The 12990-nt window shown below is 44.9% G+C and overlaps 1 long non-coding RNA gene across 2 annotated transcripts in view; it reads right to left on the minus strand.

Moving 5' to 3' along the window:
• The window catches only part of LOC118172505, a 169214-nt gene that overhangs the window by 33316 nt on the left and 122908 nt on the right, over positions 1-12990 (minus strand). Inside the window, exon 4 of one of the 2 annotated variants that reach the window (XR_004753737.1) lies at positions 4214-6194. The exons of the other annotated variant lie outside the window; for it this stretch is intronic. This is a non-coding gene — a long non-coding RNA (uncharacterized LOC118172505). Of the gene's footprint in view, positions 1-4213; positions 6195-12990 lie in introns of those variants that run through there. 2 annotated transcript variants of the gene reach the window in all.

The raw sequence follows: 12990 nt of genomic DNA on the forward strand, positions 1-12990 counted from the left end.
AAGAAAAGAAAAGAAAAGAAAAGAAAAGAAAAGAAAAGAAAAGAAAAAAGAAAAGGACACAATGTACACTTAAGTTTTAAAAGGCCGGGCTACAGTTCAGGCTTCAGAGCATAAAGCTGCAAAGACCAAATTCAGACCACACCAATTAACCGGGCAATGGTGGACTGAATTCTTTACAGCCGTGCCATGTCAAACCTCCCAACAAACAGCTCAAAAACAGTGTTAATGTGTTCCATTTTACCTAGAGCTTCCTCAAAGGTGCATCCCAAGAGGAGATCTATGCCTCTTGAGAGAAGCCAAAGTCCCACAGATGAGCCCACCAATAAATAACAGGATGCGTTCCCTTACGATCCGGGATGTTCATTTTCCCGGAGGTTTTCTCCGGCAGAACACTGGCTTCCTAAATTGCCAATTTTCTCCTTGAGCCACATGGAGAACCCTCACACTGACCGTGGGCAATGATTCTACTTGCGATATTTTTCCACATGGGATCTCGCACAACTGGACTGCGAATTAAAGAGGCCAGGAGCTCCAATGACTCCTGCGTGGCTCCGCAGCAGAAGCCAGGCTCCTGCTCTCCTGGGACACATGGGCTGTGGCACAGCTCGGTGTCACACATCGACCGCTGGGACACGGCTGGCGAGAGGAGCAGAGGGCTGCCTGCTTCTGCTCCTCCTGCCCCCACAGAAATGAGGCATCTCCTGTCTCCAGTTTGGGGCTAACCCAAGGCAAATGAGACTCACCTTTTTTTCTGCACAAAATGGGAAGTGCTGTGTGTTATCTTGGAGGAATCTTTTTCCCCTCAGTGACTCGTGTCTAATAGTCATGATATAAACAGGCCTCCTGCAGGATAATTAAAGCTTTTTCCTAGGGTAAAAGAAAGGCACAGCGGGCAGATTCATCCTGCCCCAGAGGTAGGGAACAAGCCTCTAACAAGCAAACACAAAACCCTCATCTCCAAAAGCTGGTATTAACTCCGGTTGCATGCTTTTAATGTTGCAGTGGTGCAGAACAAGGTATAAAGCAGCTAGACCATGTTTCACACTGTCCAAAGTACACAGACCTACAGAAGAAACTAAATATTTGGAAATTCCAAATTGTAAGAGTCCAAGCAACATGGCCACCAAGTAGGGAAAGCAGAAGACTTCCTATGGCACGTACTGCAAAAACGTGATACCGGGTAGCATATATTATACCTGCAACACACTTCATGCTCTAGTCTCCATGGAGAGCTTTTCAACACCAAAATGGGGGACAAGGTGAAGAGAGGGGAGTTTAAAGTGCAAGCTGCACTCTCTGCTCCAAAAAGCACACTATGCTGATTCAAAAAAAACATTTCCAAAAATGCCTGTGGGTAAATTTGAGCTGCCCACAGCTCCCCAGGGGCAGTCAAACTTGCTGTCGAGCCATTTATGTGGATTTCAGTCAAATTCTAATTTTAGTGTTCATTAAACATGGGTAATTCCCAAGCCAATCCCTGCATCACCTAGTATACATAATACCTCTACAATATAGGTCAACCTAGCTTAGAAAACATATACAGACATCAAAGTGCAACCATTTCATTATAAGTATTAACTTTATAAATAATTATGAACTTCATAATTCCTTACAAGATGCTGTATAATCACAAATGTTTAAAAAAACATTACAATAGGTAGAGGGGAGGGTGGATGTGGTGCGTAGGTACATTTACCCATATATAACCCTTGCGCACATATAGATTAGAAAAAGGAGAAAGGTTTGAATATGCATGTGTGTATGTACGTGAGGCAGAAGGATGGATGTTTTCCTGACATGTAGGCTGTTGAGAAGAAGTTCTGGTCTCAGCTTCTGCACAAAGAAAGCTTCAAAACCTAATAGGGGCTCTCAGCTGCTCCATGTTCTCTAGACAGCTCTTCCGTGCAGGGAGGCCCTAACCAGTCAGGACACTGAGGCTGTGAGCATCCTGCATCCAAGTGTAGCTGACGGAGTCTCTCCGCAGAGATGTAGGAAGTATAGCTACATCCTTCCTTCCCCTTCCCCTTCCCATCGCTATCCATGTGGCACAGATGCTGCAGGACAGATGCTCTGCCCTGTGCCTGTATAAAAACATAGCACTTCAGTGTGTTGCAAAAGGAGCCCATGTTTTTACGCATTTGGTGCACGCTGTAACTGAGGCATACAGCGACTTGTGCTTTCAGAGGCTGCCCTGGATTTGATTGACCGGGCGGCTGCAGAGCATTACTGCCAGAGATGGGATCGCTCCACGTCTGCACCGGAATGAAATGGAACAGAGATACCTCAGCAGGGTGCTAGATTATGCCAGAAACCATAAAATAATTTAAACTGGACAACTATGTCAGACCAGGCAAGCCTGAAACACAAAGCAAGGAGGGAGTTTTAACACTGGATGTCGGGCCTGACTGTACTGAAATGAAGCCTACAAGAGGACGTATGTCCCGAAGGACAGGGATTATCATTTAGTATTAAATGCTGATTTTGTAACACAAGCACGGACATCTCAGGTGAGCTTCAGAGAACTACAGAGATGCTATCCTGAAGCCAGACGGTGGTTGAGTTGGGACCAAACAGATCTCAGAGCAATAATGAAACCCAGTCCATTTTCTGACATCTTAACAGTGGCACTCACAGCCTGAGCAGCTGCATCGCGCAGCCACCCGGCTCCTGGCGGCTGGTCTGACGGTGTCTCACCGACCTGCAGGAGTCCGACCCCAGCATGCACACAGCTCCCAGCCACACTACAGGGTCCTGCAGGTGTGCACGTATGGTGCTCAAGCCCAGATGACTTCTTCAGATGGCCCCAAATAAGCCTCCTCTGTAATAACTCTCAGGAAGAACCACTTCTTGTTTCCTTTGAGCTACATCTGCTACCAGGCTAATAGTAGTGTTTTAAATACGCACCTTCACACAGCATTAATGTGAGAAAGTGGGTTAAATATAGTTTGACTGCTTGCATTTTAACAACTCCATAGCCACTGTTGTTTATGGGCTGTTGTTTGTTTATTAATTAATGTTGATTTGAAGCACTCAGAAAAGCAGGAGATAGAGCTGGGCACGGCCCTGATCAGCTGTAGGAACACATTCCCACCTCCTGCTGCCAGGGAACTCATTCGCAGTGAGCAACACACCTGCTAACGTGCTGCCGGGCTCACTACCATGAGCATGTTTCTCAAGCCGAAGCATACATTACTTTTCCAACAGATAAGCCCACAGCATCCTAGAGATCAGGTTGGGGTTACCCCGCTTCTCTTAGCCATGGTTGAAGCTGAGGTTGGGTTTTGCTCTATTTGCAAGAACCCAACATGAAAACTTGCAAGCCTCCGCTTCCGAAACATGAAAACAATGCCCTATTCCAAGAACAGAGCAGGGAAAAAACAAAAGGACAACAAATTCCTGAGCAAGGATCTGCCCCTCCATTCACAAAAATGTCCATACAGACAACACGATAAACCGATAACGTTTTGCCCAGCACCTCTGGAGTTGTGCAGCTGATTGCTAACTGCTCTCTGCCACCTAGAAGCAAGCCCAGGCCCCCTGCACATCCCCTCCCTGAGGGTCTGTGTTCAGCCGGTCACTCAAACAACCTCGCCATTCCTAGGCAATCCAGGCTAACCCAGGCTAATCGCTGCTGCTCGGTACAGCTGACTCTTATCCCTTCTCCAGCCTTACTTAGGAAATTGCAGTGAGATTGATTATTTGGGATGGGATTTCAACCCCTCACACTCCTTGCAGGGTCACATGTGGTTTATTTATATCTACCTCAGTCATCCTAGGGACAAGCGGAAATTTGTCACTCACCATCCTGTGGCATTCGGAAAAAGTAAGAGCAGAGTCAAATGTAAAAGAGATCTTTAGGTTTCTTTCTGTCCAAGCCCTAAATCCGGCTGGTTCTGCCTGGTTATGGGCTAGGCCAATCTTGTCACCTGCACCAGTACATAGAATGCAAACAGAAAGTGGGGACTGCTAAATGAGAGCATTATTAATTAGCTCAGAAATACGCAAGTAGGAAAGAAGGATCCAGAAGGCAAAATGGAGAGAGAAGGGAAAGCAGCTACTTATAAATACCAAGGGTATATAACAGGAATAGGTAACAACTGGGGGAGGAAAGAGGAAGAGAACTGAAAACTATGGATAAAAATGAGAAACTAAGAGTTGCAGAAAACTGATATGAGAGGTAAAAGGATGTAAGGGTCAGCAGAACTAATGGCAATAAAATTTATTTGTAGTATGTTAAAAACACGTGGAATCCTAAGAATGACATGGAAAGGTGCCAAGAAAGGCAGATATGTTCACTAACAGTAACAAGCTTTGTTCAGGGCTGCAAGAGCACAAACACTGGCAAACTGACAAATATTTACAAAATATCTCTTGCAAAGTGAAAAAAAAAAAAAAAAAAAAAAAAAAAAAGTGTAAGTTGTGGAGAGCTGTCTGTGCTGAAACGTCACCTTCCAGACAAGAGGCAGGCTGATTTTAAGCAGCTCTCCTCACATACGGTATGTGGGGATCTTTTCCGGCTATGAAGTCTTCGCAGAAACACCGCTAATAAATCAGGCCGTATGGAAACTAACACCGTGCAGCCGTGTGCTAACAGGGATGTGATCACTGCTAGGAAATAAATTTGAGCCAATGCTAACAGAACACATGACAAATAAATCCACTGCGAAATCCAGAGTATCTTTCTGATCCAGTTGTGTGATTACATGTAGCTCGTTCTGTCTCAGTTTGTAAAGTGAGGGCAATAAACATCCCTGTCTGACATGTTTCTAAGCTAAGGAATCACCTGAGTTGCTCTGTGATTGGCACTATAAGGGTGTTATGCATGATGTGATACATTATCTAAGCCACCTTTCTCAAGAAAGAAAGATGTACCCATCACGTATGAGCACCGCACATTTCACAGCACTCCAAGGACATCAGAAAAGGAGTAGAAAAAAAACTCCATGGAGGCCATTTAGATTTTCCAGAAAACCAAGAGAGAGTATGCCCCGCAGCTCCTGTCAGCAGGAGCTGGGAACCTACCCCACTTTGAAAAGCTCAGCTTAAGTATTTCTTGGTTTTGACCCAATAAATTCTGCAGAGAAATGAATAAATACCTCACTTCAGTTCCTATCATCTCTGCATCCCTCCCTTGCTGGCAGGCCAATCCTGAATTCATTACATTTCATTAAAATATACATCTGGTTCCTGCTTTTACAAGGCTATGAAATCTGTGGGTCTTTGCAGAGCAAAATCAGCTGTTCCCTGTTTAATACGGCTTTTATTGCACATGGACACTAGATCTGAGTCACCAGGTCCCGTTCCTCAGCTGGCAGCCGTCGGGTTCCTGTGGCACGAGCACTAGCTCAGCCGGAGATAGTGCGAGGGAGATTAAAGTTGCCTTAAGGATGCTGAAGCTTGGTGCTCTGGTACGTGCAGCACCAGAAGACTACAGCTCCCGTGAGACGCCCTGGCAGTTCAGGTAGAGACCGACTGCATGTCCGTGGGATCCAAAGTGTAATTTGGTTCTACAAGCCACAGCCTCCACAAGCCCAAGTGGAAACAAAATACTCCGTTTGCTTTCCCCAGTGGAGGGTGAATGTATTCTGACAATAATGAAATTTCCTCCCAGAAAATTCCATAAATCATGGTTTTGATTGAAAAAAAATTGGAGAGATCCATGGCAGAAAGTTTCAGCAGTAATTGGATGCCTCATGGGATGCTGCATGCACTTGTCTATTCTGTATTCACTCTCAGAAGCACATCGCTGAAGTGAGTTGCACAAACCCTGACAAGTGTTCCTTTTGGCAGCTCCAAAATGCATCATTTCAATTCGGGAGAGATTCTGCTAGGATAGGGTCACGGGGAATTTACATTCCACCTCCAGGCTGCAAGGAAGTGGTGTACTTCTTCCTTGCTTTCTCTGAAACCAAATGGCACAGGCTCATCTCAGATGTGGAAGATACAAGTTTAATTCCCACCTCTGCAAGAGCCACAGTAAAATCATCTTAAAGTGACTTCTAGCTACTGGATGCTCCTGGGCTAGGGTCTGTCAGAATCTCCTTTTTTAATATCGATGAAATAATTCTACTTAGTTGAACCAGCAAGTGTACAAACCAAAACACTGTGCTGCGTTTTTGTAAGGTACATGTAGAGATCCCGCTGTAAAGAGAGGGAGAAATGCTCTAATCCCGGCATCATATTCTCCTTCACTCCTGTAATGCAAAGTTGGGAAACTTAGGAAGCTGTTCTTACCTTGAAAATGCAAAGATTACGATGACCTTTTTAAAACTAAGCGCTCAACCTTATTTACAAAGGCTAAAAAATCCCCAGACCACCACAACCCCACTGTACACAGACGCGTACTGCCACCACCGGCAAATCCCACTACCTTCTCCTCAGAGCTGGAGAAAGGTCATGCCTTCGCTGTACCAATTCAAAGTTTCTGTACCCTGACAGAGGCTATTTTCCATCTCCCGTGACCTTGAGAAGCGCTGTTCCCTCCCGGCATGCCAATAGTTGTAAAACAGGGAGTGCAGTAGGAAATGGATATGGATAGAGTGAAAGCAATTCTGTTGTCCTTTCACACACCCTCCGTGAGATGTTGAACGCATTTGAATGTGATCCATCAAGACATTGATCCCTTGGGGAAGTGGAGATGTGTAAGGAAACTTCAAGTGCTTTCTAACCAGATCTACCTACAGGAGAATGTACTGAGCAGTACAGTAAGGAGATACATTATTATCAATAGTCCCATGTCACGGAACGAGTCACAGCAGAGGTGAGGGGAAATCAGATGTGTTCTGGGGCTCTAGAGGTTATACATTCACTCAAAACAATTTCTCCTTGAAAAGTAACGAGCAAACTGCTCTCTGTTATGGCCTCTTAAGCTGCTCTGTGTTAAAATCAGCTGCAGGGAAATGGGAATGCAATATAAAACAATACCTTTTAATAGCACATCCTACAGGAAACACTGCAGAGGTGGTATTATATTTTAAAGCTGCCAAACTCCGTAATTAGAAGAAAAATGTATGATTAAGTGTAAGAATTTTCTGCCTATCTTTAAGACCCAAAGAATTAGATCAAAATCCTTAAAAGCCATTGCTAAACGAAGGAAATGCACGAGCTGGCCCTAGCAGTGAGGTCTGTCACCAGCACGGGCTTTATCCAGCTTAAGCCACTTCATTCTTTGATCAGAAAAGAGAAAGAGTGGCTTGAGTGGGTTTATTTAGAAGGCTGGCAAGTGTCTCAGCTGGGACAGCTGCACGCTCTGAGCTCGTCCCAGGACTAATCCTGCTTCCCCTGTCTCCCCTTTCCCAATGCCATGGCCTGCCCTTGCAGAGGGTCCTGCCCAGGGCCAGGAGCCACGCCAGGCCTCAGGCCAGCTCCAAAGCCCACGGCAAGAAGCAGCACATGGGAAAGGAAATGGATCGATCCACCATTTCCCTCACTTGTGCTGCTCCTTACCTCACAGGACCCACCATGAGACATCTACCTCAGGAGACATAACCCGTGAAACCAGGAGGATGCTGGTGGAAACACTTTCCGAAGACATCACCTCAGCCACCTGGCTTTCACCTCAGCCTGGCTGTCGCTCTCCAGCCCCAGGGGCCTGGCCCCAGAGTGGCTACCGCGAGTCCAGGGCTGGTGAAAGGCACTGTGGCCACACTGTGAGGACAAGATCCAGAGCAGGAAAGCTCTGCAGGAGTGTTTCACTCGGCGTTAGGTCGGGTTAAAAGGCTCAGCAATCCCCGCCGCTAACAGACACCTGAGTGTAGCCTTAACAGGATTAGCAGAGTGCTGAGTAAGGTGCAGAATCAGACCTAATTGTCTCTAATTGCATTACAGGGCCAAGGGCTGAAGCTGCCTTCTCTCGTCTGCAGTGATCTGCTCTGAGGCTGGGGGAACCGAGAGGAGCCCCAGCACTTAGCCCATAACCGTAGCGGTGACAGATTAAAACCCCTTTACCCAAGAAGAGGAGTGTGCAGGACCACGTGTTTACCTTCTGTTTTCCAAGGAGGAATTCATTTAACATGAAGCTCAACACCCCACATGGATGCTCTGTGTGTTTGTTTTCACAAAGCTTGGCTTCTTGCACTGGTTGTTATTTTTGGTGATGCAGGTCTCCACTGGTGGAGTTTGGGATTTAATTCAGATCTAACTTTGATTGGTTCATTCATCAGCTGGGTTTCTGAAGAGTCTGGAGACCAGTGGAGCCCCTAACCATGAAAAATGTGACACTGCTCTTTGATTACCGCCTGGGATCTCCAAGCTCTTTTGGCCTACAAAGCGACAGTTTTTCAAAATATACAGCAACTAATATTTCATTTCAGCTGGCAGGACTCCATAAAACAGTTTGAACCGTACAATGCACTTAAACCCCGTGATAAACAGGCTGTATAGATTGAGCAGATGGTGGTTCAGGAGTTCAAAATGCTCAGGTTTCCAGCCGAACATACAATAACCTGGAAGCAGGAGCAAAATAACATCTGAACAGGTTGGAACTACGGGATGCTCTGCTCTACTGCTTTAATGCTGATGAAGAGTTCGTCTGAAACAGGGACACAGCATCGGTTGGGACGATCCATTTCTATGGGGGAAGGCACCCAGTCCTCTTCAGTCACAGGCAGCTGTATTTTTGCAAGTCACAGGCACTGCCTTTTTGCAAGCCAGTAGGTGGCTATTGTGCTCCCATCACTTCATTTGGAAGGCTGTATGATAACCTAATTGCTCTAAGTGACAGACACTGACATTTAATCTACCTTTTTAGAGAATTTACGGTGAAACTGAAGCTTTAACCTATCCTCCTCACATTTCTAAGGGAGAGGTCTGTGGGAAGACAAGGCACAGCCATGTGTAAGAGAGCCAGGAGCTGACTGGCTTTTGAGTTGTGGTGCAGAGACAGAAAAGAAGCCAAATTCTGCATGCTGCCATTGCTGGATGTCTGCACCACAGCTCCGCACAGAGCTGCAGTTCCCTGGATTCCAAGAGTACAACGTTCAAATGCACTTCGCATTGATGAGAGAGGTGTGCAAGACTCACCTCAAGCACACTCCTCCAGTGTTTTCCCATCCCAGGACATAACAACCCCTTGGAAGATGTGGCTGGCTGGGTTAAAAGAAGATGCTGAGCTAGCCATTCCTGCAGGAGGTGGGTTTTCCTCCTGGGATTCTGGGGCCCCAGACCAAGGTTCTCCTGCAGGAAGCTACTGAGTGTAGCACCAGGAGCTGCTAAGTTCCACCTGCAAACGCTGACACCTTGCAGGAGGCTGGACAATCTGACCCTACAGTCCCTCTTTCACACTCTCTTCGCAAAGTCGGTGGACCTGCTAACCTAGGTGCACGTCGGTTACAGGAACAAAGAACACCAATTCCAAATGTAACAGTGCAGCATTTGCAAAGGAGCAGGAAAACAAAGACCTCTATGCCAAATATCAAACCTCCGACCGCCATGACTGCTTTTCCTCTTTACATAAATGAATCCTGACCAGCAGCTACATCACTTAGAGCGCCCAACAGAAAAGCAGGGGTTCTGGCACCACATCACCACCACGTAAAAAATATCAACTCGGGATTAGTAACTGCACAATTTCCTGGTGCTCTTTTAGAAATGGGGAGTAAAGAAAGGATCTATATCATACGTGCACATTTAATGACACCCATGACCTGATCTGGAAAAGACTCAGAAGATGCTGGAAAAAGCCGTATCTGAGGCACTTTACACAGATCTACTCCTCAGAGTTGAGTTTCGAGACGTTCAGTAAGGTATCCCCCAAATACATGCTAAATCATTTGCTACTTCTGGAAAGAGAAGCATTCCGCGATGTCCTGGCACCTCTCACCCTTCTAATATTCTCAATTATTTAAATCCTCAGTGAAGCCTGGAAAATCAGCATCTGCTGGCTGATGATGTACTAGATGCAGCAGCCTGACCCTGTTAGAGCTCAGGGCATCAACCAAAGCAGAAATATTGGAGGCAGCCTTTGACTAAACAATCAAAAAAGTGTTGTTTCCAGTCCTTCTTTCTCTCCTTAAATAAGCTGGTATGAAAGTCAGGCTTTTTTTTTTTTTTTAGCTCTACTGAAAAAAAAAAAAAAAAAGACTAGGGAAAACGAATGTTTCCAGAAATTAAATGGCAAGTTGTGTTATTTTTAGTGGGTTAGATGACAGGAGGCATCACATTTGAAAGTACTCACTTGATCAAAGAGCCCTAAAAGGATTCAGCAGCACTGAGAACTATATATCAAATAGGATTATGACAGAATTAAAGGACTGAGCCATTTATAACTTAGGGCAGTCTCCCTCTTTGAAGCCTGCCTTGGTAATTGATCCATTTTTCTATAAACCAGAACCATAGCATTGCATTAAAAATCTGTATCTATTCCAAAACTATTAGCTTTGTACAAGATAATCAGGGGAAAAGGTAACATTTGTATGTGGCACTAGAATTTTCACTTGAAAAAGAAAATAGTCGTGACATCTAAATAGAGAGAACGTTTTTCTATCAGTATTACCGTGTCCAACAAATTCTCTTCTGCAGCATGTCAAAGCACCAGTTGTGCATTATGGAAACATAAATCACACAACAGACATGGAAACTATTGTTTTTGTGTTACACAAATAATTGAGAATTACATGAATGCATCAATGGCGTTTATTTTACTTCTTGGGACATTCAAATAGCGCTGAGAGGAAACCTGGAGACACACACAAATCAATCCAGATGCTCTTACTCATGCAAGTTGCCTTTCTGGGAACACTGGTCAGAAAAAAATCTTGGCCCTGTTCAAGTCAACAGCAAAACTCCCACCAACTTGAAAAGCACCTACAGATGTCAATGGACCGCATGAAGCCACGGCTCCTTCCATCGGTGCGGGTGCTACGGCATCTAGACCTCAAACTTGGGGCACACATGCAGGCTGGATGTTAAATTTTTTTCATTTTGGCCACTGTAGTTGCTTTGCGATTGACGGTGTTAAATTGCAAAGCAGTAAGAACCAGAAGCAGAATCAAGGTATTTGGCCATCTCACTCACTACTGTGAGAAATGCAGGCAGAAAATGTTTGAAAATAATAAATGCCAAAGCTTCTGATAGTTTCTGTCTGCCAATCTGGTGTCATTTGCATGTGTTCTGGCTTCCTAAAAGGGTCCAGCAAGCTCAAATTCAGAGTCAGAATGAACTCCCACATAAAGACGGGTTTGTTGTGCCATCCCCGAGCACATTCTAGGCCAGGCAACCCACCAGCCACACCGACAAATCCCCAAGGACCTGGAGAAGGGCTATTATGGCATCCTTGCCTCCAGCCCCACCCCTTGACTGGACACTATATTCAGTATATGTGCTTACGGCAGATTTGAAAATAATCAAAAGAACTTCAAATATCACGGGGAAGAACATCCTGTGGTACAGAACTGAAGTACTTCTTGACCACAACTAGCCTGGTAGGCGGCAAGCTAAATATACAAAAGAATTTAAGTTCAAAATTAAAGGTTTGTTTGGCATTAAGATATCCTTTTACTTGTTAATTTATTAGATGCATTAGTGTAACTGAAAAGAAGGAATAATTCCAAGGCACAGACTCCAAACCCCACTGCACTTATTAAAGCACTTTGCTCAGTCGAGTCGGGGTTTTACTGAACTTAGTGGATGAAAGTACTGCCATGTGTCTATCTCATCCTACAGCAGGCAGACCCTACCTTTTCAGACGATGCGGATATAAATAGACCAACGTTAGCATGTCTGAAATTCAGAGAATATGTTCACCACCTAATATAGCTGCTAGAAAAAGAGGTAAGAGCCTAACTTTCCCAGGCACTTTGCTTTATCCTCTGGTGGCACTGACCTCGCCCCATTGACTGTAACAGGAACCTCAGGACCCAAAGTTCAGAGTTAACAACAAATACCAGCTCCTGTCCCTCTGCACGTGGCCTCATGGTCACCACTGCAACTGAATCCTTGATATTGTCTAGACACGTGTCTATCCATACACACACATCAATGTGAGACAGAGCTACACAGCTCTTTTACTGAGATATGCACTCACTTAAATTCATATTCACTTAATTTTCACTTTTATTAATGAATATGCTGGGTATGATTTAGCCCATTATACGGGGAGTATCTGACAGCTCTATCTACAGCGAGCAGAGGCTGTGCTGGAGGAGAAAATTCCCTCCTGCTATTAATAGAAGGTGCACCTGGTAAATTCTTAGCTGCTTCTACACATAGATTTTATGCGTGCACATACACATGCACTCTCACAGAGATGGATGAGCCTCTACTATAACATTCTTTGAGGTGGTAAGGGTGTGCATAGACTAATCCATAAATTAATGGCAACTGCAGATTATCTGCAGCGTTAGATCCCACCTTTTCCATATGAAACTGTAGTTCTGTACTTTCAGAGTTCAACTGCTCACCCACCAGCAAAGATTGTGAGTCTTCTCTGCTGATTTAAATGGGTGCAGAAACAAGATGTTGGGCAACAGCTTAAATCTGCTCGGTGTGTATCCAGACTGCAACAGAGCATTTCACAGCAGGCAGAAACTTGTCGTATACTCCAGGTCCTCCTCCGTAACAAGATGCTCCACCTCTTGCTTTCGGATTGCCAAAAACACACACACACACTTTAAATTTATTTAAACATGACTAATTCTGTGGATTAAATAGTCCCATTTTGAATAATAAAAAGGAAATTTGAACCTGAATGCTCCTCCCAGGCACTTCTAAAGTTGGGAAAAATGGAAGCTCTTGCTCACGCACCATACAAAATTGGAAGTTTTCCTCATCAGTGACTACTTATTATTCACTTGGGTTCCCAGCCAAATTCATCCTGAAAGTCAGCGAAACCCTCTCAACTTCATAGACTTCCACTGCAAATGCGTTTTTCACTCCTGTCTACGCCGGGGGTAAACAAACACCGTTTGACCTTGTATTGATTTCTTTGATTAATTTCCTATTTAAGCCCCACTCTGAGGAGTTTAAGTGGAACACATGAGATTCCCGGCACTT

Source organism: Oxyura jamaicensis, chromosome 11 (assembly GCF_011077185.1).
Source record: "Oxyura jamaicensis isolate SHBP4307 breed ruddy duck chromosome 11, BPBGC_Ojam_1.0, whole genome shotgun sequence".
Classification (NCBI taxonomy): domain Eukaryota; kingdom Metazoa; phylum Chordata; class Aves; order Anseriformes; family Anatidae; genus Oxyura; species Oxyura jamaicensis.